The sequence below is a fragment of the Phascolarctos cinereus genome, unplaced genomic scaffold, assembly GCF_003287225.1.
Source record: "Phascolarctos cinereus isolate Bilbo 61053 unplaced genomic scaffold, phaCin_HiC Scaffold_49;HRSCAF=574, whole genome shotgun sequence".
In the NCBI taxonomy this organism is placed as follows: domain Eukaryota; kingdom Metazoa; phylum Chordata; class Mammalia; order Diprotodontia; family Phascolarctidae; genus Phascolarctos; species Phascolarctos cinereus.
This window is the reverse complement of record NW_027555846.1, coordinates 4,256-32,033: the sequence shown is the minus strand read 5'-3', so window position 1 is coordinate 32,033 and position 27,778 is coordinate 4,256. Positions and strand designations below refer to the sequence as shown.

The window sequence follows — 27,778 nt, the reverse complement described above, 5'->3', positions numbered from 1 at the left end:
TAATGATGACTACTACTCATCAAGAAAAGGTTAAATTACATTTTGAATACTCAGCTTTAGAAAGCAGAGAAGTGTGTAATAGATTTTAGCAAGGTTTCTATCTAAAGTGGTTAAAACAAAATAAAAAAAGCTAGTGCTTAAAGGACAGAGTGAGGGTTCAGTGATCTGTAAAATTAGCTTCTACTATCCAAATCTGATACTACTTGGATAAACAAGGCATTATACTGTACCTAAAAGAATCAATGTTTTACCATTCATAACAAATCGTTGCTCTTCACTTTGGTTTCAGAATAACAAAACTAAAAGCAAACTTGGTTACCTCCCTGCCCTACAGTGCTCATTTAAAATTTTTGCTTTGTTAGGTTAGGGAGGAAGCTCAACATATTCCAAACACTTAGGCACTCCTCTGCCCCAAGACAGAGACAAGATCTGTTTCATCTGTTCTGGAAAAGTTGACCATATATGTGTTCTCAACACAGAATAAGGTAAAGATTGGTATAGAAAAAAGGGTTTCGCATTATATTTTATTTAAATTGCCTTAGAGAGCAAACACACATCACTTCATTCCAAAGTCATGTAAATGCTTTTTAGATTATCTTATATAATACTGAGAGCTGAACTTCAACCATTGAGAAATTTAGCAAAACATGTGATATGCCCATTAAAAAGAAACATCATAAAATGTGACATCATACCTCTTTTGAACTCCTGGTAGCTGGTCTGGTCTGCTTAAGTTGTGTTTTCCTGTTTTCCATGAGTTCAAAAACTCCTGGTCATTACTTAATTTTATGGGTTCCTCAGTGACCTTTTCTTGAGTCTGGTTTTTGTTATTTTCTAACACAGCACTGCTGCTGGGTTCTGTAAGCAAAGAAGGCTCTGAATGGATTTCTTTTAAATTGTCACCGACCGGTGGGACAGATTTTAGGAGACGACTCTCTGGGCTATACTTTCCAACATCAATTGGCTCGAACAGTATACTGCTAGGTGTCTTTGATTTTATTCTCTTTCTGAAAAGAGTAGTGTAAAAAGTTTTCTTCCAATTTGAGACTTTTTCTGGGGTTGATTCTCCTGCTGTGGTGGAGGGGTCATGTTTGCTAAGATTGGCAGATCTTTGCAGATCTGTATTGCCTGCTTTCTCGTTGTTAGGAAGAATCTGGAGAACAGTTGCTTTTCCAACCTTACCCAAAGGTAAGATGTCCTTTGACAAAAGATTAAATCCTATCTATTCTGCATTGTGTCTGCTTCTTCTGAGTAGACCTTCAATGTAACTGGTGTTCAATCATAGCTCTATTTTTGTTCTCAGCGCAAGCTATCTCCATGGCCCTCAGCAAAGGAGTACTATAGATTTCTTCGTCAGTTCCATTTCGGCTTCCAATTCTAAAGGATTCTTGCACTCTATCCTGGGCTTTATTTTCCAGGCTTGGAAGCTGCTTTTCAATGATCTTTTTTAGACTAGGTATCCGATGAATGTCTTGAGGTTGTTTGTTTCTGTTTCTAGTTAAACATAAAATTCCTTGAGGTACCAATGAACTTTGAAAGATATCCGGGCAAATACCTGTGCATTTGCCATCCTTTTCTATGTTCCTAGATGTTAATACAGCATTAGATCCTTTCAGGCCTCTATTCTTTTTCTTTTTGCCACTAGACTTTAATCCAGTCTTACGAACTTTCGCAGGCTTCTTTGGCTCTTCTACCTTTGTTTCAGGTGCCACCCTGGCAGCATGGAGTAATCTAATGCCCCTACTTCTAGATGGTCAAGACCTGTGACATGGACTTTCACTGCATTCTTCTCCAGGAGACTCTTCCCTAGACACTCCATATATATCCTCTCTTGAGTTTCTGTTTCCTTTTTATGTGATCTTGATGACATAAACTTCTCCGGGAAGCTCTTGTGCAGTTTCTTTGTTTCCTTGGACAATGTATCTACTTTATTTTTGCCTCTGGTTTTCGAAGTCATCATCCCTATATTGGCACTTGCATCTTTAAGTTTCTTCTCCTCATTCTCTGTCTTACATAGTTCAGTCGGTAAACCTAAATTGGGCTCTTGTGGTTCCTTAGCAGACTTAAGTATGTTGCTAGATGTTAAACATTCCACCTTTTCATGAACTGTGAAACTCTTAGGTGGTATCTTTTCCTTACTCTCTATGCATATCTTCTTTTTCAAATTTAACTTGCTTCTCTTTCTTGAAGCCAGTCCATCTTCAGTCACAATGGTCTTCCCCTGCAAATTTTTGATACTTTTTTGTTCATTTTCTGTGTGTAACTCATTGATTTCACTCAAACTCAAATTTACTTGCTCCATAGGTTTATTTCTGTTTCTAGGGTGCAGTATTGCCTTTTGACTCTTTAACAAACCTGGAAAATTCTTAAAAGGTTCCTTTTCACTATTTCAGAATGTCATATCTGACTGCCTAGGAAATATTTCCTTTTTATTCCTAGAACGAAACACCATCATTCCTTTATTCTCAATTTTTTTCAATTTCATTTCTTTTAAGACCTTTGGTGCCTTCTTTTCATTTCATTGTGTGTGAGATGTTATTTCACTAACTGAATCACTAACTTTTGTTTTTCATCAGTATCAGTTTTAGGTCTAGCATTCTCCATCAGTTTGAATCTCTTTAGATCTTCTGGTTTTACTTTTGATGTTTTGAAAACTCTCCTGAAACCTCCTAAAAACCTCCTAAAAAAGTTTTCTCCTGCTTTTGCCTTTTCCTTATGAACTGTCATATTCCTATGACCTGGAAGCTCTTCTACTTTTTTGGGTTCTCCTCTAAGTTTCCCTAGGCTGCTTGGTGTGTTTTCTATTAGTTCTATTTTGGGTATTTCATATAACTTCTCAATACTCATTGAGTATTCTGGATCACATTTTTTCTGTGATGTTTTACCAGACTTCTTGACAACTTTCACGTCTTCTATTAAATGTTCTTCCCTTTCCTTAGGCGTTCTTATCAGTCTCCTGGTGGTCAGATCTTCCACATTTCCACTTTCAAATTTTTCTTCCACGTATGTAACTTTTTGATCTAGTGCTGCTGTTTTTTTAATTCTGCTAAGATGTGGTGTTGATCTATTTTCCTTTGATGTACAAGTGTTTTTCAAAAGTGAAATATTGGGTGTTAATATTTTGGGGTCTACATCGACTTCTTGAAGTGGCATCTTTGTTATTTCACCACTTCCAATTTCAGGGATCTTCTTTAGGGTTTGAATGATTTCATTTGCAGGGCAGCATATCATGCTCTGGCCATATAGCTGTTCCACTGTGTTAGGAATAGTACGTATCAGTTTCTCTGCTGTAATAAATGACAGAATAAAGATAATTATGAAACAAAGACTATGCCTCCACTCACTAGTCTAGGGACTAATTCTTCTTTATGAATTAAAGGTCTACCCAAATTATTATTTTGTAGTCTTGTGTTTTCCTGGCCAATGATAATAATATTTAGTAAGATGATGCAAATCTGTGCCTATCCAGGTTAAAATGATGCAGATCTGTGCCTATCCAGGTTAAAAATATATATATATCTAGATATAACTAGATAGATACATAGACACATAAATATAGACATATATGTTGCATTACATGTAAATATAATATATAGACATATATACCTTTAAGTTATGGCTAGTTTGGTTGGAATACAGAGTACATGAAGGAGAGCAATATGAAATAAAGTGAGTTTGGGGAGTTTGCGTTTAGTCCTAAAGGACGAGGAAGCCAACTAAAGATTCTTGGGCATACTAATTACTATGGGTTGGATCTGCACTTTAGGAAAATAACGTTGAAAACTGTGTGAAGGGAAGGATTGTGGAGAGGAGGCCAATTAGGAAGTTATTTTAACAGTTAAGGGCTAGAGGCAATTAGGGCCTAGAAGTAGAGTGCTGGCCACTGTAGTAGGAAAAAAGGGATACATCCCTTTATCCTTGGAGACAGAACTGACAAGACTTGCAATTGGATGGGGGAGATTGAAGTCAAAGATTCTTTGTATAGTTGCTAAGTATAACTTATAAGAAATGTCTAAATTGTCACATCACAAGAATGTCTGAACTACGTTTAGATGTTAGCTCTCCTTATTCATCATAAAGTAAAAATTCTACATGGATAGGTTATGTCATTGTGATTCAGTGAGGGACCAGCCCTTTGGGTTGAAGGTTAGCTATAGCAACTCATGAAACCTCTACTGGCATGGCAAGGGCAAATCATAACTTGCCATTCCAAAGTTTCACAGAAGAAAAAAAGAAAAACCAAGCACTAGAGTCATCATGTAACCTACGTTCTAAAGAGTCTTCATCTCCTGAAGAATTGTGTAAATCTCTACCAATGTCAGGAGACACATTTGCAGTTTTCTTTTTGATGGGGGTTTCAAACATGCCTGGTAATGCTATTAATGAAGAAAATAAGTAACATTAATGTATGCAATAAAAACATAGAACATCATATATGCGTATGTACTGTATATATTACAGATATGTATTTTTTAAAAGTAAAAAAGTCATATTCCACCCTCTTCCAACAAGAAAACAATGGGACAGAGTCCCCTTCCATTCTATTCATAAAGAGATCTCTTCTCAAAATCCCGGGCATGCAATCAATCTAGATGCAAACTCTTGACTCTCATTCCTACTTCAAACAATGCAACAGACTCCCTCTGCTCATTAGGCATAATGATTTCTTTTCAAAGTCCAAGGCCCCCAACCTAGGCTGCAACTCAACTCTCCTTTCCTGCTTCCTTCCACTGGCTTTCAGTTCTTGACTGGCATTTAGGCCAGTCTGTCTGCTTCTCTTGTTGCTTCACAACCACCTTTATTCTTCCCGACCACATACCGCAAGATACAGCCTAGCCCTGCCCAGAGGCATAACTATGCCAACTCAGAGTTATCATGGGGCTGGTTTGTTTGTAGCTGAAAAGATAGGCTATCCCACCAGATCCGACCACAACAATTGGCCAGGACCTCTCAAGAATGCACGCTCCCCCTTCTGTAAGGAGGTGGGGAGCACTTCTATCAGCTCTTTTAAAATTGTGCATCTACAAACACACTGCATGACATTCTCATGGCCTTCTGTGCACACTCTTTCACCTGCTAAATCCTCATTCATATCCATCTTAGGGTTTAAAACAAAGTTGTTCAGCATCATACAGGGCCATACAGGCTCGGTCACTTTTTCAGTATGAGCTCTGCCAATCACTAGGGTGCAAGGAGAGTTTGCGAAGCTTGTGCTAAAGTGATTCTGTGAGTGGTTTGCAGGCTTCTTCTGTAAAGGAAAAAGAAACATTTCCAAAAATAAATTCAGTATTTCTTAATGTTTGCTCAGATGACATTCATAAGTACACAAATGTAAATGTGTAATACACATGATGATATATATGTATATACACACATGTATTATGTATATGTATAACATGCACACACACACACACACACACACACGTAAAAATGATCTCCACATTTCTGTAATGTACCTTGACCTTGGGGGTTAATCTCTTCTGCTTTTTTATTATCCTTCTCTCAAGACCATGTTTTGTAACAATGTGTGCTTGTGGTTTTTTTAGTACCTAATCTCACCACATCTGCCCAAGAGTGTACAACTGTTAAGGAAAGTAACCAACAATTAATACAAATAAAATTCATTCAAACAGAACATAAATGAACATTTTTTGGATAAAACAATCAACAAAGAGAAAACCAAACCTCCCTAACCACTGATATCTTCTCTATTTCTAGTCACCCAACTCACTTCAAGGCATTCTCTCCCCCACTTTCTTGCTGGATACATCCAGCCAAATGTTGCCATTTATCTCTTCTCCCCACATCTATCAGGTCAAACTCCTCTTTTCTCTTCACTCACAAATACCACCAGATACTGTATCTAAAAGCTGCCCCCCTACTCTCACTGCAAACTGATTTGTAACAAGTGCCGAATTCCTGTTTTCCCTCCTTTTCTCTTTCCTGCAGTAGTTGCCAAAGTGATTTTGGCTAACCCCAGCACACGAGTCTTACCCATCATGTCTCCACTCCTTCCTGTTACTGACAAACTCTAAAAGCAGCTTTCTATCACTCCCATGAGATTACTAGCTTTTCCAGCCTTGTTTTATTTACACCTTTTACCTCAAGCCCCGCACACAGCTCTGCACTGTCTGATCCAGCCATATACTGGCCTTCTTACTGTTCCTCCTACATCTGTTCCCTCTGTTGGTAGACTGAACGTCTTAAGCTCTTTGAAGCCAGGGGACTGCCTGCCCCCTGCCTGTAAAAACCATCGGAAAATGATTCCCTGCTCAAATACCCATGAGATTGTCTTTTGGTGCTCCTCTGTTGGAGTCAATCGTCTGTAGCGCATCCAAAACCTGGCTTCTTCTTGCAGAGGAGGATCTCCTCCAGACCGATGGTGTGCTCAGGGTCTTGTGGGGCTGGATGGTCTGGATTTCGGGAATAGATGTTGTTCTCTCCTCCACGAATTTTGACAAGGTGATGTTATCCCTGCTCGGTGCAGACTTCTTATTAGGAATGGCAGGAAGCTGTTGGTGTGGGTCTTTTGTACATGGCGGTATCCCTTCCACTACACTGGGGGAAGGCTCTTTTTCTGGTGGTTTAGAATGCGTCTGCTGCAGTGGACATTTTTATACAGTTTATAAATGACAAGATGTGCTACGGTTCCCTAATAAATGACTGAATATGGCCAAGGTGCATCAAAAGCCTGTAACAGACATTTCATTTGAGTCTGACAACAACCCTCTGAGGGCTAATCCTCCAGAGACGATCTCTGCAAAGGCACCCCTCGAGGCTCAATGAGCTTTGGGGACAAAAGTCTCCCCCTGCTGCCAGGTAGCAGTGAGACGGATATAGCAACATGTATGTCTCTGTATAACAATGATGCCAGCCACCATTGGTCCTGAGAATGTTAGTTTAGGCCTTGCCTTCCTACCAATAAAAGCTACGCTACCCCAAAGTTGGAAAGGATTGCTTCCCCAAGGCAATTGGAGGTAGATGAGGTCCTCAGACAAAGCCTGTCTGGCCACTTGTTAGGAATGCTGGCAAGTTCACTGGTTTGCTGTAGATGGGACCCCTGCCATCAGCTCGAAAAGCATGAAGGGAGTTTTCCATCACTACTAGAGCTCAGTGCTGCAGATTTACTGTCTACCACCACCCAGTGGCAGCAACCATAACTACAGGGGCATACTGTTAGGAGTGTTGTTTGGCAAAGGATTCATTTCTTTACCTAGCAGCACTTGTCAGGGTAGCAAAGAACTTTCTCTTTTCCCAATGACCCTAGGAAATAGGGACTATCTTACTTGCCCCCCTAAGTATAAAACGAATAGCAGCAGCACAAAGCAGAAGCTGAACATGTTTAGAGTCTGAGGGCCCTACCCTGTACACGTCACCTCCCTTTGATGCTCTGAGGTCTTACAAGTTTTAGGGTCTGATTAAGGCAGAGTGTATAATGGGCAAAAAAAGGTTTTGCTTATTTTGTGCATCACATGCTATGTATGATGGCAAATGTTAAGTGAGATTTTATGTCTCAGCTTTTCTTTTAAACACTGCAATAACCATAGCAGACCTAGAGAAACTCAGGGCACTCAAGCGTGTTCACGCATGTTCTCTATCAAGACATGATGCTCCCCTTACAGGCTGGAATACTTTGAGTCCCTAGTGTATGAGAAGCCAACATAACAACAAATAACTGAACTCTCTCCATTTAAAAAAGATATTCCGTAGGAAATCATTTTTGAAGATAGGATAATATATACCAGTACTTGTTAAAAATGCAGTTAGGGTATGGATCATAGAGAAATGCATAATTTCAACTACAGACAGATTAAATGCTTGTCTAAAATATTGTACCTTCATTATTGACTTTCTCGGGACCCAGGTTGTGGATGCTGTTTTGCTCGTCTCTGGGCTTTCTCCTTTTTCAAGAGGTGTATTGGGAGGTAAATTTCCATCAAATAATTCGGGTCTCAGAGGGGCTCCAAAAGAAACTCTCCTCCTTTTTTCACGTGATTTGTTATTCTCAGTAACATCTTAAAAAAAAGTATATATATATATATATATACATACATATATTTGTATATGCACCATATATATATATATATATATATATATATGTTTATTTAATGTACTTAACTCCACATGCTGAATACAACAGAAAGATATGAATACACACACATTATAGCCTGAAACTGATTGGGATATGAAGGAACTTTCCAAAGACTTCTCAAGAGGATGTTCTGTGTTGCCTAGAATCCAACTCTGAATCCTCCTACAAAGCACTGTTAAAATGTGTCGAGGGGGCTTTGGGAGCAAAAAAATGAAGTGTTGCCTTTCCAATGTCCTCCTCCTGATGGCATCTTTGGATGGGTTATCAGTTATCAATGACCCTAACAATTTAACTTTTCATTATCTGGATCTGTTGAGGAGACAGGCAATCCATAATTTTGAGAGAGAAAGGAAGTGAGCTGATCAACTTGCATCAGAAAAACTCCCTCTGTCTACAAAAGAAGAACCCAAACTAAATGTATCTTATAAACATGTTTAAATGTAGACTATACAGACTACTACACACAAATGGCAGAAATGTAAAATCTCTTTAGAAATTAAGATTTATCCAGTAGGTGAGTACTTGAATCAGAAGAGGAGTCAAAATCACTGATATCAAAGTCACTGATATCAGGTGATACACAATAAGGTATCTCATCACCTCCATCCTCATCTAACCATCTGTTAGAGGTTTCATCATCATCTTTTGAAGATAGTGTTGGAAGAAAGCTCAACGGGTTCTTTGTGGGACCGGTAGAGGAATTACCTGGTCCGGGAGAAAGACATGTATTAGAAACTTTCATTTCCAACAAGTCTTTGAAATATGGTTCATCTTCAATTTCTTTTAATGTTTGTTCTGAATTTGAAGCTTTCTTTGCATTACTAAATGGATTACTGCCACTGTTCTTTGGACGTCCTTTATTTTTAGCCAAATCTACAGATTCACCTGTGCTCTCTTTGAGAACAGGCTGCTCAATAGGTGAACCCTCTCTCTTCAGTTTGGGCAGGTGGGCATTGCCACCACTCCTCAAAAAGCACATGTCGGGCTCATATACTTGTATAAAATGATCCTAACAAGATTAGCTAAGCTGCTCTCTAACCTCTAACCCCCCCTCATCCTCTCCCCTATCCTAACCCCATTATCTGGCTCCAGGCCACAATGTTAAGTATTACTTTAAATTTCATCTATTTCTTTTCTTCACTTAGTTTCACTTCTAACCTATTGCTGAACAAGGTTCTACTGTTGTTTTCCCCCCCCCCCGAAATAAAAAAACCAAAACATAAACAAGGAAACAGTTACTGACCAGGGCCCAAAACTGAGGTACTTCGGGATGGAGTTGGTATCACCTGTGAATCGGTACAGGTGCTTATTAATGTTTACATGTACTTTGTGACTATAAGGAGAATACCACTGTTATAAAGATACTATGCCCCTCCCTCCCCATGCCCCCTTATCAAGTTAATTCCCATGATAAAGCTAAACACCCATTATTTTCATGAATAAGTAAACTGTTATAACTTTGTTGTAAAGTTCTTTGAATCTCAAGATACATATACATTGTTCTGATTGCTTACAACATGCATCATATTCTACACGAGTTTTGATTAAACTTATTTTTGCATCAATCAAGTAGGGTCCACCTTATAAGAAAGAACCTCAGACTTCAAAAAGATGGCCAAGAAAATATCTGATATGATAATGTCTGAATCTTTTTACAGATGTCAGTGTTAAAATCATGAATTAATTCTACGTGTTAGCAACAGAATTAAAACTGTCAACCCCATCACTGACTGAGCAAAATCAGACATGAAAAGCCCAGAAGAATTATTGGAAGACCTCTAGAAGGTCAAAATAGAACAAACATTATACTTTCATGCCTCTTTGTTTTTTGTTTCTGAAGGCGTTCTTAGCTCTCTTTGGCTTAGAAAGCCATGTTGATATTCAAATCTGAAGAGGGTTAGAGGTAAGGTAAAGATGGTTTAAAAATAACGATTTTAAAATGTTGTATTAAAAACTGGCAACCAAGCTAATTACCACCTAATGATGTACATACATAATATCAAATAGCATACACTGGCACATGCCTATACAATTATTAGCTTAAAAATGAGCGCCTGGTTTCCATACTAAAAGAATAATTAATCATACTTGGCTTTTTCTTTCCTTCTAGAATTCAAAGGCATATATCTGATTACCTATTTAATAAAGGAACTCGTGACTATGGCCCTGATGTTGTGAAGAAAGGAGGCAGGCTTCTTTGCCAAAGATGGGATGTTAACTGAGACTTGAAGAAAGCAGGGAAGCCAGGAGGTGAAGATGAGAAGGAGGGAGTGGGAGTGTTCAGGCATTTGGAGGGGGGAAGAGAAGGATGGTTAAGATAAATGCTTAAAAAGTCAAGTGTGTGTCTTCTTTAAGGAACACCAAAGTAAGGAGAACAATCATTTGATGGTGTGTGTGTGTGTGTGTAGGGAGGTTTGGTAGGAATGGTGCAATTTAAAGACAGGAAAGTTCTTCAACTTATAAGACGTAGGGTTTTAAACTAGTTTGTAAGAACGGAAAAGGAGAGATCTCTTTGTAGGTCAGGTCAGTAACACAACAAATCACAATCCAAACTGGTAAGCAAAAATCCCTGCCACCACCAGTCATCACGTGTAAACAAAGTACTTTCCTGAGCAGCAAAATTTCTTCCCTTACATCAGGAAATTATCTTAGTTTGATCGATCTTAAAAGCAAAAGCAACCATGGTGGTATTATGTGAATAAAGGATGAGTTAGCAAAAAATGATTACTCCTGATTTTAAATTCCACAGCCAACTAGAAAGCACACTCCTATTACTTCGTGGGTGCCCTAGGCTGTCTTTTCCAAAGCCAGGGGGGCTGCATGCAGAATTGTATCACCTTAGTTGAAAGTGGACCTAATTTTGATCCAACTAAATTCCACTAAAAACAGTGAAGGGCTTCCTCTCTCCCACATGGCAGAAGGATTTCTGACAAGCAGGTGCTCTGGTCTCCTGTCACCAGACAAGAGTTCTCTGGCCTTGAATTCAATTGAATAAAGGGCAGGGTTTGCTTAGTTAAAGCTGGGCAGTTGCACATAGTCAAGATTTAGGACATGATGTTAATGAACACATGCAAACACTTTTAATTTCCTTTAGAGATATTATAGTAAGGCTTAGAAAATGCATCAAATGTTTCAGTCTTTGCCAACACCAGTGTATGTTTGACACATTTCCAACAAAGGAGGTAAAGTTTCGGCTTAATTTCCCAGTTTAAAAGAAGTATGCAGTTTTGTCAAGATTTTTAAAGTCAAAACTTTACAATGTGAAAGAGGATCAACTCTGGGGGTGGGGACAGAGAAAAAGTAAAAAAGAACAAAGCAGAAATAAAAAAGATTTCAAAGAAGGGCAAAGCTAAGTGCTGGCCCCTCAGCAACATTCCTGTTTTGCTATGAATGTCTTTAGTCACCAAAGTAAGAATACGGATTTTTGGCTCTCACCTTCCAAAATAACAAGTAATTTTGTTTAGCAGGTACCGGAAAGCATGAACACCTGACTTTGTTTAATAACAATATATCCCAAAATATTCATTTTCCGCACTAGAATGAAACCTGAAAAAAAAAAATTAATTTTACCCATCACTTCACTAGAAACAATTTACAAACAGTTAGTTCTACAAAGATTCACACTGGAAAAAAACCCAAAGCTCGAATGGCCTTTGTACAGAGCTGTAATAGTCACCAAACCACTTCCAGTGACAAGGTGGTAGTGGGCTATGCCCCCCCCACCCAGGTTAGATGTCAGAATAGGAAGAACAAGGGGGCAACCAGGCTAGATGGCTCAGTGGACAGAGCTGGGCCTGGGCTCATGATGACTCATCTCCCTGAGTTCAAATCCAACCTCAGAGACACCTGTTTGCCTCAGTTTCCTCATCTGTAAGATGTAGAAGGGAATGGCAAACTACTTTCCACCCAGTATCTCTGCCAAGAAGACCCCCAAAAAGCTCAGGAATACTGCACTGGTCACCACTGAACTCCAAACAAAAGGACAAATGAGGAAGAGCTGTCCAAAGACAACCCCAACAATGATCCCTGACATCTGGGCAGGCAGCCCACCCAAAGCTCAGGGGCTGGTGAATCAGTCCTGAGCCCTGGTCAGTTTCAGGGAGGAGGGTGGGGGTCCTGTGACCCAGGCCATTCCCTAATTAAGGGCACAGTCTGGGGAGACTACTCCCACGGACACCTTCCCAGGAAGAGTGTCAGACTGACCTTTGGCCAGCATACCAGACACACTGATCCTTCCACAATTCAAAATTGATCGACCCTGGGGACCCCTGTTGCTGACCAACCCCCCCCCCCATTTGAATCCCCTTACCTCACTCTGCTGGTAAGATGGAACTGCTCCAGGGCCTGCCTGGGCTCAAGGAGAGGCCCTCTGTGAAGTCTCACAAGGGGCCGCCAGCAGAGGGCTGACCCAGCAATCACCTTGCAGGGGAGTGAGGGATACAGAAACTATCAATCCGTATAAGAATAATATATTCAAAAGTATTCACTTTCCGCAATAGAATAAAAACCTGAAAGAGAGAATTTTAATTTTACTCAAAACTGCAGAAGAAACAATTTACAAACAGTTCTACAAACATTTCCATTCTTCTTTGTGGGAGGGGAAAAGATTCACACCTGGAAAAAAACCCAAAATACTGCTCGAATGGCCTTTGTACAGAGCTGTAATAGTCACCAAACCACTTCCAGTGACAAGGTGGTAGTGGGCTATGCCCACCCCCCACCCCAGGTTAGATGTCAGAATAGGAAGAACAAGGGGGCAACCAGGCTAGATGGCTCAGTGGACAGAGCTGGGCCTGGGCTCATGATGACTCATCTCCCTGAGTTCAAATCCAACCTCAGAGACACCTGTTTGCCTCAGTTTCCTCATCTGTAAGATGTAGAAGGGAATGGCAAACTACTTTCCACCCAGTATCTCTGCCAAGAAGACCCCAAAAAAGCTCAGGAATACTGCACTGGTCACCACTGAACTCCAAACAAAAGAACTGATGAGGAAGAGCTGTCCAAAGACAACCCCAACAATGATCCCTGACATCTGGGCAGGCAGCCCACCCAAAGCCCAGGGGCTGGTGAATCAGTCCTGAGTCCTGGTCAGTTTCAGGGAGGAGGGTGGGGGGCCTGTGACCCAGCCCCTTCGGGGGTACTTCCCCAGTGACAACTTCCCAGGTAGAGTGTCAGAGCGACCCTTGGCCAGCGCACCACACACGCAGACCGTCCCGCAATTCCAAAAGGAATGACGCTGTGGCCCCCCTGCTGCTGACCACACCCACATTTTACCCTGCCTACCTCGCTCTGCTGTCGGGCAGAAATGGCAGGGGCGGGACCCGGGACCGGGCTTAAGGAGGGGACCTGGGACGTCACACAAGGGGGCTCCCACACGCCAGAATGGGGGGCCCACCTCATGATCACAATGGGGGGTGGAATACCGCAAACTGTAAGTCCCTGTGTCCTTTCAATAACAATAATATATCCCAAAGTATTCACTTTCTGCACTAGAATAAAAACCTGAAAACCAGAATTTTCATTTTGGCCACCGCTTCAGAAGAAACAATTTACAAACAGTTCTACAAAAAGTTCTCTTCTTCCTTGTGAAAAACAAAACAAAACAAAACAAAACAAAACAAAACAAAACAAGAACACTCAAATTGCCTTTTTACAGAGCTGTAATAGTCACCAAGCTACCTGGAGTGACAAGGTGGTAGTGGGCTGTCCCCAGCCCCCACCCCAGGTTAGATGTCAGAATAGGAAGAACAAGAGGGCAGCCAGGCTAGATGGCTCAGTGGACAGAGCCGGGCCTGGGCTCATGAAGACTCATCTCCCTGAGCTCAAATCCAGCCTCAGATACACACACTAATTGGTAACCCCTGGCCAAGTCACTTTACCCTGTTTGCCTCAGTTTCCTCATCTGTAAGATAAAAAAAGAGAATGGAAAACCACTCTCCACCCAGTATCTCTGCCAAGAAGTCCCCAAACAAGCTCAGGAACAGTGCACTGGTCACCACTGAACTCCAAACCAAAGGACAGATGAGGAGGAGTTGTCCAAAGCCCTCCCTCCACCCCCTCAGGATACCTGACAGCTGAGCAGGCAGCCCCCCTCAAGCCCGGGGAGGTGGATCAGTAATCAGATTGAGGGGGATCCGTAGGCCTGGTCAGTTTCAGGGAGGGGCGTGGAGGTCCTGTGACTCAGGCCCTTCGGGGTACTTCCCCCAGTGACACCTTCCCAGGAAGTGTGACAGACCGACCCTTGGCCAGCGCACCACACACACAGACCTTCCCGCAATTCCAAAGGAAGGACGCTGGGGACCCCTGCTGCTGACCACACCCCATTTTACCCTGCCTACCTCGCTCTGCTGTCGGGCAGAAATGGCAGGGGCGGGACCCGGGACCGGGCTTAAGGAAGGGGCCCTGTGACGTCACACAAGGGGCTCCGACACGCCAGAATGGGGGACCCACCTGGTCATCACAATGGGGGGTGGGAATACCGCAAACTGTAAGTCCCTGTGTCCTTTCAATAACAATAATACAGCCCAAAGTATTCACTTTCCGCACTAGAATAAAAACCTGAAAACCAGAATTTTCATTTTGGCCACCACTTCACAAGAAACAATTTACAAACAGTTCTACAAAAGTTCTCTTCTTCCTTGTGAAAAACAAACCAAAACAAAACAAAAGCCTTCACACTGCCTTTTTACAGAGCTGTACAGATAACAGTTATCACAGTGATCCAGCTTGCCTTCTGGGCATCAGTGGCTGGGGGAGCCTCTGGGCTGAAGCCCCTGCCCTGATGCTGGCGTGGTGACCCAGCTGGCCAGCCACCCCAGGAAGCTTGTCCTGGGTCAGCTTCAGGAGGCCACCTCTCGAGGACCCGGGGTGCCCTCAGCCCTACCAGGAAGGCCTCTCCTCTGGCCTTTCTTGATCCACAGTTATGGACAGCAAAGGAGAGATGGGAGCTGACGGGGAGGCCAGAGGGTGTTTTTCAAATGCCCAAGATAAAACCCAAAGGATTTCAAAGGAAAGCAATTTATGTCGAAATCAACATGCAGGGTTTTTTTCCATCCAAGTCTATAGATCCCTCTGAAATCTGTCCCCAGCCCTTGCACCCCAGCAGGAGCCTCACCTGTGGGAATCCCCACCAAGGCAGGAAAGGAAGGGACCGCTTATCCCTTAGGGAGTGACTTCATATGGGCTCAGGAAGACCCAGGGAGGGCTTCAGGGATGGATAGATGCTGTGTGAGCTTCCAGACTACTGGGCTGTTTGGGAATACACCCACCTTTAGTAATGAAGGCAGTGATCACCAATTCCTGTAGCATTTTGAGGCTGGCAAAATACTTCACATACATATCTCCTCTGGTGCTAACAAAAACCCTTGGGAGGACTATTATCCCCTTTACACATGAGGAAACTGAGTCTCAGAAAGGCTCAGGAAGAAAGTGATTTGCCCAGGGCCACGCTGCTGCCTTCAGTGGGTGGCCGTGAATACTGCAGACATCCTACACCTGTGTGCAGTTTGACCAAAGCCCCAGAGCCTCTGTGATCTGATCACAGCTTTCTAAAGTAAACATCTGTAGGGTTTGTTTACTTGGGACCAAACATCCAGATATTTGGAAGTAAAAGCCAAGGCCCGTCCCAGAGAATTCCCCAGGGTCACCCCAGGTTCATCTCCTGGGAATCTTGGCTGTGGGTAGCCTGCTGCTGCCCCGTCCTCCAGTGAGACAGATGGCCATTCTCAGGGTCTCGGGTTCAAAGGCTGCCTTGATGCCTGACTAAGCTTTTCTTGCCTTCTGGCTGCTTGGCATCATGGTGTAGACATACCCTTCGGCTGCCATTGGAGGCAGTGTTGCAATTGGCCCACAAGGTCTCCTCTCCCATTCGGAGTGTCTGCCACAGCCTGGGCATGGTACTAATGTCCTGTGACAGATACCAAGCATTGTTAGGGGGCAAAAAAGGTAGCCCTTCCCAGGCCCCTGGGAAGGCAGCACCTCCCCTCAGCCAGGCCCTTGCCCTCCACAGTCTCCGGAGCTGTGGACAAAGGAAAAGGGAAATATCACCAACATCTTGGGTCCAGCCGCATGCCTCTCCTCCCCTGGTCCTGCCCTCCCTCTAGCTCCCAGGTGCCTGCAGGTCCTCTCAGAGCATGGGGGCAGGAGGGAGGGAAGGAGGGGGGGCTTCTGGGAAGAGCTGCCCCTGGGGATGGAGGCTAGCTATAGGCCTCTGGGTCAAAGGCTGGAGCTGAATCTGCTATCCCAGCCACCTCCCCCTGCTTCCAGAGCCCATGTGCCCCCCCGGGGCATTTCCAAGTCCAGATTGCAAAGCTCTCATCCTAGAAGTCTTCACTGCTTCACCCAGTGGCTCACTGAGGCGTCCCTGCTTAGGCACAAGCTGACCTCGATGGACTTGGAAAGGCCTGCCAAGTTCAAACCATTGGATCAACAAGAGAAATCTTTCTGAGTATTCATGTGTTGGCCTTTCCCACTTCCTTCAGGCCTCATAAGCTGCCTCCTGCATTTCAAGCCAATCCTCACTGAGCATATACTATGTGAAACGCCTTGGGCTCTGGGCAACAAGGGGCTGCCCTCATGGAGTTTAAAGTCCAAGGGGAGACTTGCATGAATTTGTTCACCTGTCAGTAGAATTAGAAGTGGAATGTAATAGGGACAAAGAAGAGATCCAAAATTTTGTCCACCCAGAAACCACACCTTGTAGAGTTGGGGGCGAGAGGTTTTCACTGGCTCAGGGTTAATTTGGAGGAAAAACCATCTATCTTAGATCTCCTGAATCTTCCAGTATCCTGTGGCTCCCAGGGAATGCATCATTTTCTGGACTTGATGAGTACAGAGCCATCCCTGATTCAGGCCACCCTGGCCCAGCACCTAGAAATGGAGAAGCGGCTTTAGGGAGATGGCTGGGTGGGGCCCAGCCCACTTGAATGGGTCTTCCAATGCGGCTGCAGGCTGCTCCTGGAGGCAGCAGGGCAGACGCCAGCTCGATGTGGCTTTGGGGGCACCCTTCTGCTGACACCCCCTTTCTTTCCTTCCAGATGACCACTCCAGGGTGATTCTCAGCCAAGTGGATGGAATTCCATGCTCAGACTACATCAATGCTTCGTACACAGACGTAAGCCAAGGGTTTTCTCCTCAACCAATGCTACTCAAATACCTGCTTTTAGGTAAACCATGACTGGCAGTGTGCCTTAGTGGGTAGAGACTTAGCTTCAGAGTCAGGAAGACACCTGGGTTCACATGGTTCCTCCCGGGTCAAGTGCTTTAGTCTCTCAGTGGCCCCAAGCAGGTCTCTGGGATAACAATAAACAGCAGGGAAGATTGGGGCCTGCTCTGGGAGAGGGGGTTGTTTTCACCAGGGAGCTCTGTAGACTCAGGAAGTCATGAGGCGGGGTCAATCTCGAGCCCTTCCTGACTGTCACTGAAACCACTGCAGAGAATCACAAATACCATCTTCCTTCTGCAGGGTTACAAAGAGAAGAATAAATTCATGGCTGCTCAAGGTAAAGTGTTTTACCCAGCTCATTTCTGCCCCTTTGCTTCCTTCTCATTTGTGTGGGAGATGATTGGAGGCAGCAGCAGGGCTGAGGTTTGTGTTAACCTATCCTCCACGGCAGCCTGGGCCACCCTCTGCACAGGTGGGTTCAGCATGTGTAGCCAGCACCCCTTCCTCATGCTAGAACCCTTTCTCCCTGACCTCACTCCCAGATAACCAAGGCTCTGTCACAGCCAAGACTCGGTCCTCTCCCAGGGTCCATTTGTTTAACTAACCAGCAGAGGGCTTCAGTCAATGAATGGACTGAAATCCATGAACACAGTGCCCACCATATAGTCATGGCTTAATAAATGCTAGTAAGCCCCGCCTGACCCGACACGTTGGGTCCGTGTTGTCCAGCTTGGCAGAAGAGAGCTCTCTCCCTGTGCTCCTCAGAGCTGGTGGTGAGCACCCATCTGGTGGACGGCCTCAGGCTGCCTGGGGGCCAGGTCCTGCAGACTGCCTTTCGACTGTGGCCCTCTCTCTCATCTGCAGGCCCCAAACAGGAGATGGCCAGGGACTTCTGGAGGATGGTCTGGGAGCAGAAGTCAGAGACCATTGTCATGCTGACCAACTTGAAAGAAAGAAAAAAGGTAAGGGGGACGTCTTATGAAGGGCCACCCCTGCGGCCTTGGGATGCCTACTGTAACCACTTCCTTTTCCTACCTTCCTCCTCCCCACCGCAGCGGCCCAGGGGTTCAGGGGCTTGCAGCATTCTCATCTCAAAGTCAAACCTGTGATGACTAAGGCAGATCGTTTATTTTCTGTCTTATTCTGTGGACCCCTCTTGCAATGTCTCATCTGACTTGAGTGGTTTTTTCCAACTGGAGTCACCCAGTAAGTGGGAGCCATGCAAAGTGCTAACTCTGAAGAATATGGGCAAGAGGTGGGCTTGGTGACGGAGGCGGGGAAAGGGCCCTGGTGGCAAGAGTGAGAAGGACGAAGCTCTTTTGCAACCAGACTCAAGAGGCGTGCTGATAAAGGGCAGAGAGAGGGCTCCCATACACTTGAAAAGAAAGTCTTCACCTGCAGCCCAGGTCTTGGGCTCAGAGACTCCACAGAAATGACCCTCACAAAGAGGGGGACAGTGTCAGAGGAAAGGAGGGGGTGTGGTCAGGAGATGCTGTACAGGGGGAAAGAGGCAGGTGAGGGGTCCCAGCATCCCATGACTTTGGGCCAGAAGGAACCTGGGTGTGAGGAGCTTAAGGCCCTCATTTTATAGGGAAGGAAACTGAGGCCCAGAAAGGAAAGGGGGCTGGCCTGCAGTCACCCAGGGAGTAGAAGAGCCAGATTCCAAAGCCAGGTCTTCTGACATCAGCCCCAGGGCTCTGTTTCATGCTGAGCCGCTGACCTCTGCCTGGCTTCTTTTAGGGGAGACATCAGTCAGTCAGGTAGCATTTATGATTAAGCACCTACTATGGGTTAAACCCAGAGGATACAAAGAAAGTCAAAAAATAAACAGTCCCTGCCCTGAAGGAAGGAAACAAAAGAACATTGATTAAGCTCTTACTCTGGGCTAGGCTAAGCTTTTACAAATGTTATCTCAGCTGATCCTTACCACAATCCTGCACAATAAGTGCTATTTATTATGAAGCCCATTTTAGGATTGAGGAAACTGAGGCAGACAGAGGTTAGCTGACTTGCCCTGGGTCACAGAGCTAGGGGGTGTCTGAGGCTGGATTTGAACTCATGTCTTTCTGACCCCAGGCCCAGCACTTTGTGTGTGCTATGGCCACTCCCAAAGCCTCTGGCATATAGCCTCATGGGGAGAGAACATTCAGACACCTGTGTGCAAAGAAGAGAGACAGTGAATTGGAGATGAGTGAGACAGGGAAGGCCCCAAGATGGAGGAGGACTGGGAAGGCAAGGCAGAAGGTGGGCTTCTGTGGTTTCCTTCCTTGGTGCCAAGGCCCAGTGACCCTGAGCCTAAGACAAACTTTCTTGAAGGTGGCTTTTTAATTCCCTCCTGCATTGAGCAATGCAGAGGCTGGCCCAAGGGTGTCAGGGCCCATTCCTTCTCAGATGCACCGCCAGCTCTTGACGACCCCAGCCCCCCACCGATTTCGGCTTCCAATTCTAAAGGATTCTTCCACTCTATCCTCGGCTTTATTTTCCACGCTTGGAAGCTGCTTTTCAATGATCTTTTTTAGACTAGGTATCCGATGAATGTCTTGAGGTTGTTTGTTTCTGTTTCTAGTTAAACATGAAATTCCTGCAGGTAGCAATAAACTTTTAAAAATATCCGGGCAAATACCCATGCATTTGTCATTGTTTTCTATGTTCGTGCATGTTAATACAGGATAAGATCCTTTCAGTCATGTATCCTTTTTAATTTTACCACTAGATTTTAATCCAGACTTATGGACTTTTGCAGGCTTTGGCTCTTCCAGCTTTGTTTCGGGTGCCACCCTGGCAGCATGGAGTAATCTAATGCCCCTACTTCTAGATGGTGACGACCCGTGACATGGACTCTCACTGCCTTTCTTCTCCAGGAGACTCTTCCCTAGATACTACATATATATACACTCTCTTGAGTTTCTGTTTCCTTTTTATGTGATCTTGATGACATAAACTTCTCCGGGAAGCTCTTGTGCAGTTTCTTTGTTTCCTTGGACAATGTGTCTACTCTATTTTTGCCTCTAGTTTTCGAAGTCATTATCCCTATATTGGGACTTGCATCTTTAAGTTTCTTCTCCTCATTCTCTGTCTTACATAGTTCAGTTGGTAAACCTAGATTGGGCTCTTGTGATTCCTTAGCAGACTTAATTATGTTGCTAGATGTTAAAGATGCCATCTTTCATGAACTGTGAAACTCTTAGGTGGTGTCTTTTCCTTACTCTCTATGCATATCTTCTTTTTCAAATTTAACTTGCTTCTCTTTCTAAAAGCCAGTCCATCTTCAGTCACAATGGTCTTCCCCTGCAAATTTTTGATACTTTTTTGTTCATTTTCTGTGTGTAACTCATTGATTTCACTCAAACTCAAATTCACTTCCTGCATAGGTTTATTTCTGCTTCTAGGGTGCAGTACTGCCTTTTGACCCTTTAACATCCCTGGAAAATTCTTTTTTTTTAACCCCATTTCTTATTTATTTACCAGTAGCATGGGAAAACATTTTTTAATAGATATATTTTTAAAACTTTAGGTTTCAAATGTTCTCTCTTTCTCCCTCCCCACCCACCCTCATTGAAAAGGCAAGCAACTCAATATAAGTTATACATGTGCATTTATGCAAAAGACGTCCATAGTAGACATGTTGTGAAAAACTAACTCTATTTCCCTTAATCCTATCCTGCCCTCCCATTTATTCTATTCTTTCTTTTGACCCTGTCTCTCCTCAGAAGTATTTACTTCTGATTAACCCCTTTCCCAATCTGCCCTCCTCTCTAGCATCCCCCTGCTCTCTTGTATTCCCTCCTTAAGCCAAATCCTATGAGAATAAGATTCACTCCTTCCCTCTCACCTTCCCCTGCTTCCCCTTTCATTGTAAAAGACTTTTCTGTTTTTTGGGGGGGGTTGTGAGATAATTTACCCCACTCTACCTCTCCCTTTCTTATTCTCTGAGTATAATCCTCTCTCATCCCTTAATTTTATTCTCCAGATATGACCCCTTAATCTTCAGCTCACCCTGTGCCCTCTATCTATCTATCTACATACACATACAAATAATTTTTTCCTCCAACTACCCTGATACTGACAAAGGTCTCATGAGTTATAAATATCATCTTTCCATGCAGGAATGTAAATAGTTCAATCTTAATAAGTCATACTCAGGAAGAAGATCAAATGAAATAATATTGTGAGGTTCTTGGCACAGTGTCTGGCACATAGAAGGCTCTGGATAAATGCTTATTTTCTTCTTTCTTTCTGGTAACTCTTTCAAAAACAGCAAACAGAACTAGTCCGGGAGATATTTTGCTCTATTATGTTGGTTCCCTAGATCTCCTCACTGATGATAAGTAGTGATGACAACAGTAAAAACTGTTTCCTTTCATAGAGTATTTTGAAAGCATTGCACTTTTCAAAGTGGTTTTGCATTTATTATGTTATTAGACCATTAGAGCAATGCTGTGAAGAAGGTAGTTCGAGTATTCTTATTCCCTTTTTACAGATTAGGAAAAGTGTGATACAAAGAACTAAGTAATTTGTTTAAGGCAGAAAAGACAGATCCTGGACTCAAGACTCCTGGCTCCCAGCCCAGTGAATTTTGCTACTTACTTTGCTCTGGGTCTCTGAGTCTTCATCCCTAAAATTAGAGGATTAGATTAGATGTTCTCTAAGATCTTTTCCAGCTCTAAAAATGAAGACTCTACCAATGCTTTATGGAAAGACCATGGTCTTGTAGCCTCAAAGAAGAGACTATGACCATATTTATATAGAGAAGAAAAGATAGCCTTCTTCTTTAACCTTAAAAATAGCAGTAGAATGACTGTGAAATCACTCGCTTTGAAATTCAGGGATTTCAAGTATTTATTGGCATGTTTAGGACACTTATGAAGCTATTAAGAACTTGGAAAATGAAGACATTTTTCTCTTAGAGCAACAGAAAGATGGGCAGAAGAGCTGGGAAGAATGTCCACCTGATTTGCTTCACAAGGAAGAGCAAACGACTACAAGAGACCAATCCCCATTCACCCGGAACTTGCAAACTAAAAAGTTCCCAGCCCCAGTACTAGAGTTTCATCAATCAACTTACTAGTTTCTGAGCAACACCCTTAACACCGTACCAAATACAGAGGAAGCTGTGATGGAAAGGATACAAGAAATCAGTACTAATGATTTGGATAGATGTGAGTATGTTGGCAGAAAAGTTGTCACTTAAGAATTTTCTGCTCATATGGTTTACGTTCCTAATACAGAAAATGCTTGTGCCTCATTTCAAATTAAAAATCCGTTTCCATTGTTGAGATTTTGCAACAGTAAGGCAAGAGAAGGTGTAAAAATCTATGAAGTTAATTGTTCCATTTCTCATAGCAAAATATTTCCAGTTGTTAAAATCCAATAATGCTGCTTATATCACTTCAGAAGGAGATCTCCCAAACTCACTTGGAAGTATATCTAGTGAATATGTGATGGTTGTCAAACTCTTTCCCCCCCCTAGAACTGATATAAAACCAAAAAGGTAAATAAGGCTCATTTAAAAAGCGCAATCACTTGTTCAATTTCTGCAGAACAGTTTAACCAACAGCCTCATATATAAAAATTCATAATCCTGAAATCAGTGTAGTGAAAACTGTCTCTTCATCTCTTTGTCGACCTCCAGTTCACACAAATATTGATGTTTATCTTGGATTGAATATGTTTTGCAGAGGCCTTCCATAGAAGTCTTGTTTTTGCCTAGTAGTCTAGCTTTTTCTCGTTGGGCAAGTTTCTCTAGTGTCCTGAAAATTTAGTAGACTGTTACATTATTAAGTTTAAGCGGAAGTGTTTTATTTTCATATATGAGCCTCCCTTCTCTCCTCTCCATTTCAGCTGATGATATACACTGCAGATTTCCTGGGGGAAAAGTTCCCAGCATAATGAAATCCATATTTTGACTATAATACTTGGATTCACATGTTTGCTTGGAAAGGAAAGAGCAAACATGGGATATAGGGACAAATCTCACTTTTATAGTTTCCTTGCGAGAACTGATGTCCTTCAGTAAGAGATCCAGTTGCTAACTCATCAGGTGGAGCAGCTGCATCAGCTTTATCAAGAGGCTGTGTGTGACTCATCCCAACTGAAGAAAATCTTCTGGAGCAGAAGAAGTCCACGAAGCTTTCAGAAGGGAAAATTACCATTGATGACTTCTTTCAAGGGAGATGGGATTTAGACAAGTAGAAAGCAAGGCTCCAATTAAGTATATGGCAAAGAAAAATTAAGATTTTAAAATTATATCAATGGCTCAATTTTAACCAATGTGCAATCTAAGAATGATTATCCAATGGGGAGAATCCAGATGTAATAACAACTAGATGGTTGAAGTATTTTTAAGCTGAGAGCATTACTGGTGAAGTGATGGCTTGGCCAATGAGAGCCCATCACTAGGAGCATGCACAATACACTCTGGCTGATGTGTTTTCCTTCATGGATGTTTGGTGAGCCAGTTTCTGGGCATGCTCTGAAGAGGAAAGTAATGGCCACTATTACTATTTTACTCTCGATGACTATTATCATTAAATTATTACTATAATCCCTATTACTCTCTAATACTTTATTACTCTTGTTATGAGAGGCCAAGCACACTGCACATGGTCCCTAAGGACTGGGCTCCCATTGGCCAGTCACATTACACTGGTACTGTTCTCCATGAGCTCAGAATCCAACTGGGAACACAGCATGCACATAACTAACATGGAGCCACTTTCAACAAAATAAAAAAAGGTACAGATCACCTACTTTACATGTTGTTGTTCATGTCGTTCATGACAGGCAGCACTCAGGAGGAGATCTACATCTGGTACCTAGCTCCATCCACTGGTTTTTGGGTGACCTTGAATAAACAGCTTCAACTCTTAGGGTTTGGTTAGTCATCTATACAGTGAGGATGGTAAGACCTAACCACTGGGATCGTAGTGAGGCTCAAACGAGTCAATGGATCTTAAATGCTTTGTGAACCTCTGAGTGCCAGAACGTATTAAATATCATCATTTTATAATAGGTTAACTCTTCATGCAAAATAAGCAGCCATACTTATCATTGGCTCCAGGACAATATTTTAATCTTGAATATCATTCCAAAGCAGAATGAGTCATGAGTTGTGTAGATGAAAGTTGCAAGCAGAAGAACCCAATGGAAATATTCAAAGGCAGACTTTTAATAATTGTCTTGCATTCCCTTACTGTTTCTGGAAAGCAGAATCGGTCTGCTTTTCAATTAGGCCAATTCTGGGAATTAGTCTGAAGGCAATTTTATTTCCCAAATGGTCTTCAAATACTTTACATTTAGGAAAGCTGCCACCGGTTGTGACAAGAGCTGTAATGATGAGTTTTTGCTGTGAGAGAAGTATTGCAAAAGCACCCTGAGATATTACTGGAGAGGTTGCCATGAGATTAAGGAGTGAACAAGGAAAAGCTCAGGGGGAAGGGCGCCTGCATTTGGTGAAAGATGAATAGTTAGGACCTGAGTTCAAATCCAGCCTCTGACCAAACACTTGACACTTACTAGCTGTGTGACCCTGGGCAAGTCACTTAATCCCAATTGCCTAAAAACAAAAAAAGATGAACAGTTAATTAATTATGCTGGCTAATTGAGTGCTACACTCAGGTGTTTCCATGCTTCTGAAGGATTGGAAGGGCTTAATAGGAGAGAGGTAGGAATAAGCATTTATTAAGCACCTACCATGTGCTAAGCATTGTACTAAGCACTGTTTCCAAATATTATCTAATCTGGTTTTTACATTTTGCAGTTGAGGAAACTCAGGCAAACATAGGTTACAGTGACTTACCCAGAATCCCTCGGTAAGTGTCTGACCTAGATTTGAACTGAGGTCTTCCTGACTTCAGGCCCAGTGCTCTATCCCCTGGGCCACCAGCTGCCTCCAAATGTAATGGCCATAAAATGGTGGTACATGGGATAAAACCCTGATCACCTCACAGTCATCTTGGCTCTTTCTCAGGCTGTGGCAACAGTGTGGAATAGGCCAGCAGAAACTGTACAGGCAGGGAAGGGCTGTTGTCAGTGTGTGTGTGGGCATTGCCCTGCAAGGTTGCTTTATTGTCTGCCACTCAAAGAACAGGTTCCCAAGAAACAAAAAATCCCAAATCTGAATGGCAGCTCCAGTTTCTTATACTTCTTCTAGTCTCTCTCCTTTACCCCACAATGGCAAGTGAAGGGATTTTCTTAAGCATCATTTAGTCCCTCACGGTCACTGAAAGAATTCTATAACTGATCTTCATTGACTAAGATTTGCTTTTCCCCTGGGCTATGGGCAGCTAGGTGGCAGAAGGACAGAGTGCTGGGCCTTGAATCAGGAAGATATGATCAGAAAGATCAGCTTCAGGTACTAGCTGTGTCACCCTGGGCAAATCACTTACTCCTGCTGTTTGCCTCAGTTTCTTCATCTGTAAAATGAGTTGCAGAAGGAAATGACAAACCGCTCTAGTGCCTTTGCCAAGAAATCCCCAAATGGGGTCCTGAAGAATTAGAAACGACCGAACACAGTCAAAGTATCTCTTTATTGTTATTTTAAAAATATCAGCTAAACTAATGTTCTTTTCCTCTGCTAGATTCCAAACCCAGTTGTAAGTTGATATAAATTCAGGGGAATAGTGAATAAAACCTCATTAAAAATGACTCCTTTTACTGGTAGGTGCATTGGGTAATTGATAGAGAATAAGCAGGAATGGGGGGGGTGAGTAATTGAGACAGATTGCATTGTTAGCTATTTCCTATGCTCTGTAAATGAGAGCTTGAAATCAGTATCCCATTTAAGCTATATCTAATGGGGACTTTTGAAGAGAGAAGCAGTGTAGGAAAGATAAATGAGAAAGCATGATTCAGACTGCTGTGTTCAGACCTCCTGAAGGTGGTGCATGTAACAGTCCCTAGATGGTCTCAGAAATAGGACAGTTAAGCTGAAATAATAATAACTACTTCATATAGTACTTCAAGACTCGGAAAGCCCTTTTTTATATACATATATGTATATATATACATATGTGTGTGTGTGTATACACACACACACATATATGTATGTTAAGTTATTCGGTCCTCACAACACCCTTTGAGGTAGGTGCTATTATTAACCCCATTTTACAGCTGTGGAAACTGAATCACAGAGATTCTAAGGAACTTGCCCAGGGTCCCACAACTTGTGTCCGAGGCAGAACTGCAATTCAAACCTTCCTGACAGGAAAACCTTGTTTTGGTATATCTTTACTTTTTTCCCTTCCTTTAAACCAAGGATCTTAATCTTGGGTCCCTTGTCCCCAAGGATTGATTTCAATGGACCTCTGAACTTGAAAGAGGAAAAATTATATCTTTATTTTTATTAACCTCTAACTGAAGTTTGTCATTTCTTTGTATAAGCCACAACAACCCACAGTAGTATTAGTATTACCTGTGACTTTGTCTCCAATTGTAAGGTCTGGAATTCCTTTTGCTGGGGAACCCTGTAGCACCCCATAATCATGGATTGGTTTTTTTATGCCAAATGAAGAGGTCAAGCATCTCCAGATTGATTGTTGGTAATAGTTTAAGCATCATTATGAACACTTACAAACAAGGGCAATCTTCAGTCTGGGGTTGCAGCCCCGCAGATCAGTTGATTCCCACTAACAGACCCAAAAATCTCTGTGGTAATTAGAGAAAACAGATGAAGAGAGGAGGAACTGAGAGTGTCTCACTGGCTGGCATATATTTTCAGTGTTTTCCTTAGTAATAAGCTTGGGAGTTAAGCCAATGTTATGCCCTGAAATAAATGTATTTCTCGATCATATATGGGTCATGATATTCTTGTCATGACTTTCATATGTCATAGTGTCTTAAGTTTTGACTCGGTGTCTAAAATATAATTTTTTATCTTAAGTTACAATTGGTAAAGAGATCACCAGTTTGGGATTCTACCTTTCACAGGATTTAAGTTTTTATGGCTTTTTGCTTATTGCTATTTCCCAAAAGGAACCCTATAATCCACCCCTGAAAAGGCACCCATACATTCTTTCTGAATATTTTTCACAATGTCTTTGGGGCAGCTGTATACTAGGGTGCTTTAGGGCCTTTTTAGTACAGTCAGAATGATCTCATTTGTAAGCATAAACCACATAAGCAATACAAGCACAGATAGGAAAACACCATGACCAATAAGAAAATGATCACAATTATTAAAGTTTTCTTCCCTCCCACCCCTGGGGAGGTGAAGGAAGAACCAGTGGCATTTGGAGATCAATGGTTGAGCTGACTATCTGAACTGAACTGAATACAGGTGGGTAGAGTTTCTGAACAACATGGCATGGGCAGGTTTACAACAAATTGGGGCATGACACAGGATAGAATCAATTACAGAAGGAACATCAGAACAACTGGATCTTCTGTTTTCCCCCTTTCTGTCAAGGGGAAACTTGCACAATGATGAGCATCACCTGATCTTAAGTAAAATTCTTTGTCTGGTTCCAAGTTTCTTGTAGACACTCCTTAGATGTTCCTGCTAAAATGTTTCACAGAACAGATCT

At 42.6% G+C, this 27,778-nt stretch overlaps 1 long non-coding RNA gene across 1 annotated transcript; it reads right to left on the bottom strand.

Moving 5' to 3' along the window:
- Window positions 1-2,594: 2,594 nt before the first annotated feature.
- On the bottom strand, window positions 2,595-8,008 carry LOC110204012 (uncharacterized). Its single transcript, XR_013485589.1, has 4 exons — window positions 5,457-8,008; window positions 5,074-5,248; window positions 4,269-4,376; window positions 2,595-3,287 (listed from the first exon to the last, which is right to left on the bottom strand). It is a non-coding gene; the product is annotated as an uncharacterized LOC110204012 (long non-coding RNA).
- Window positions 8,009-27,778: the final 19,770 nt, after the last annotated feature.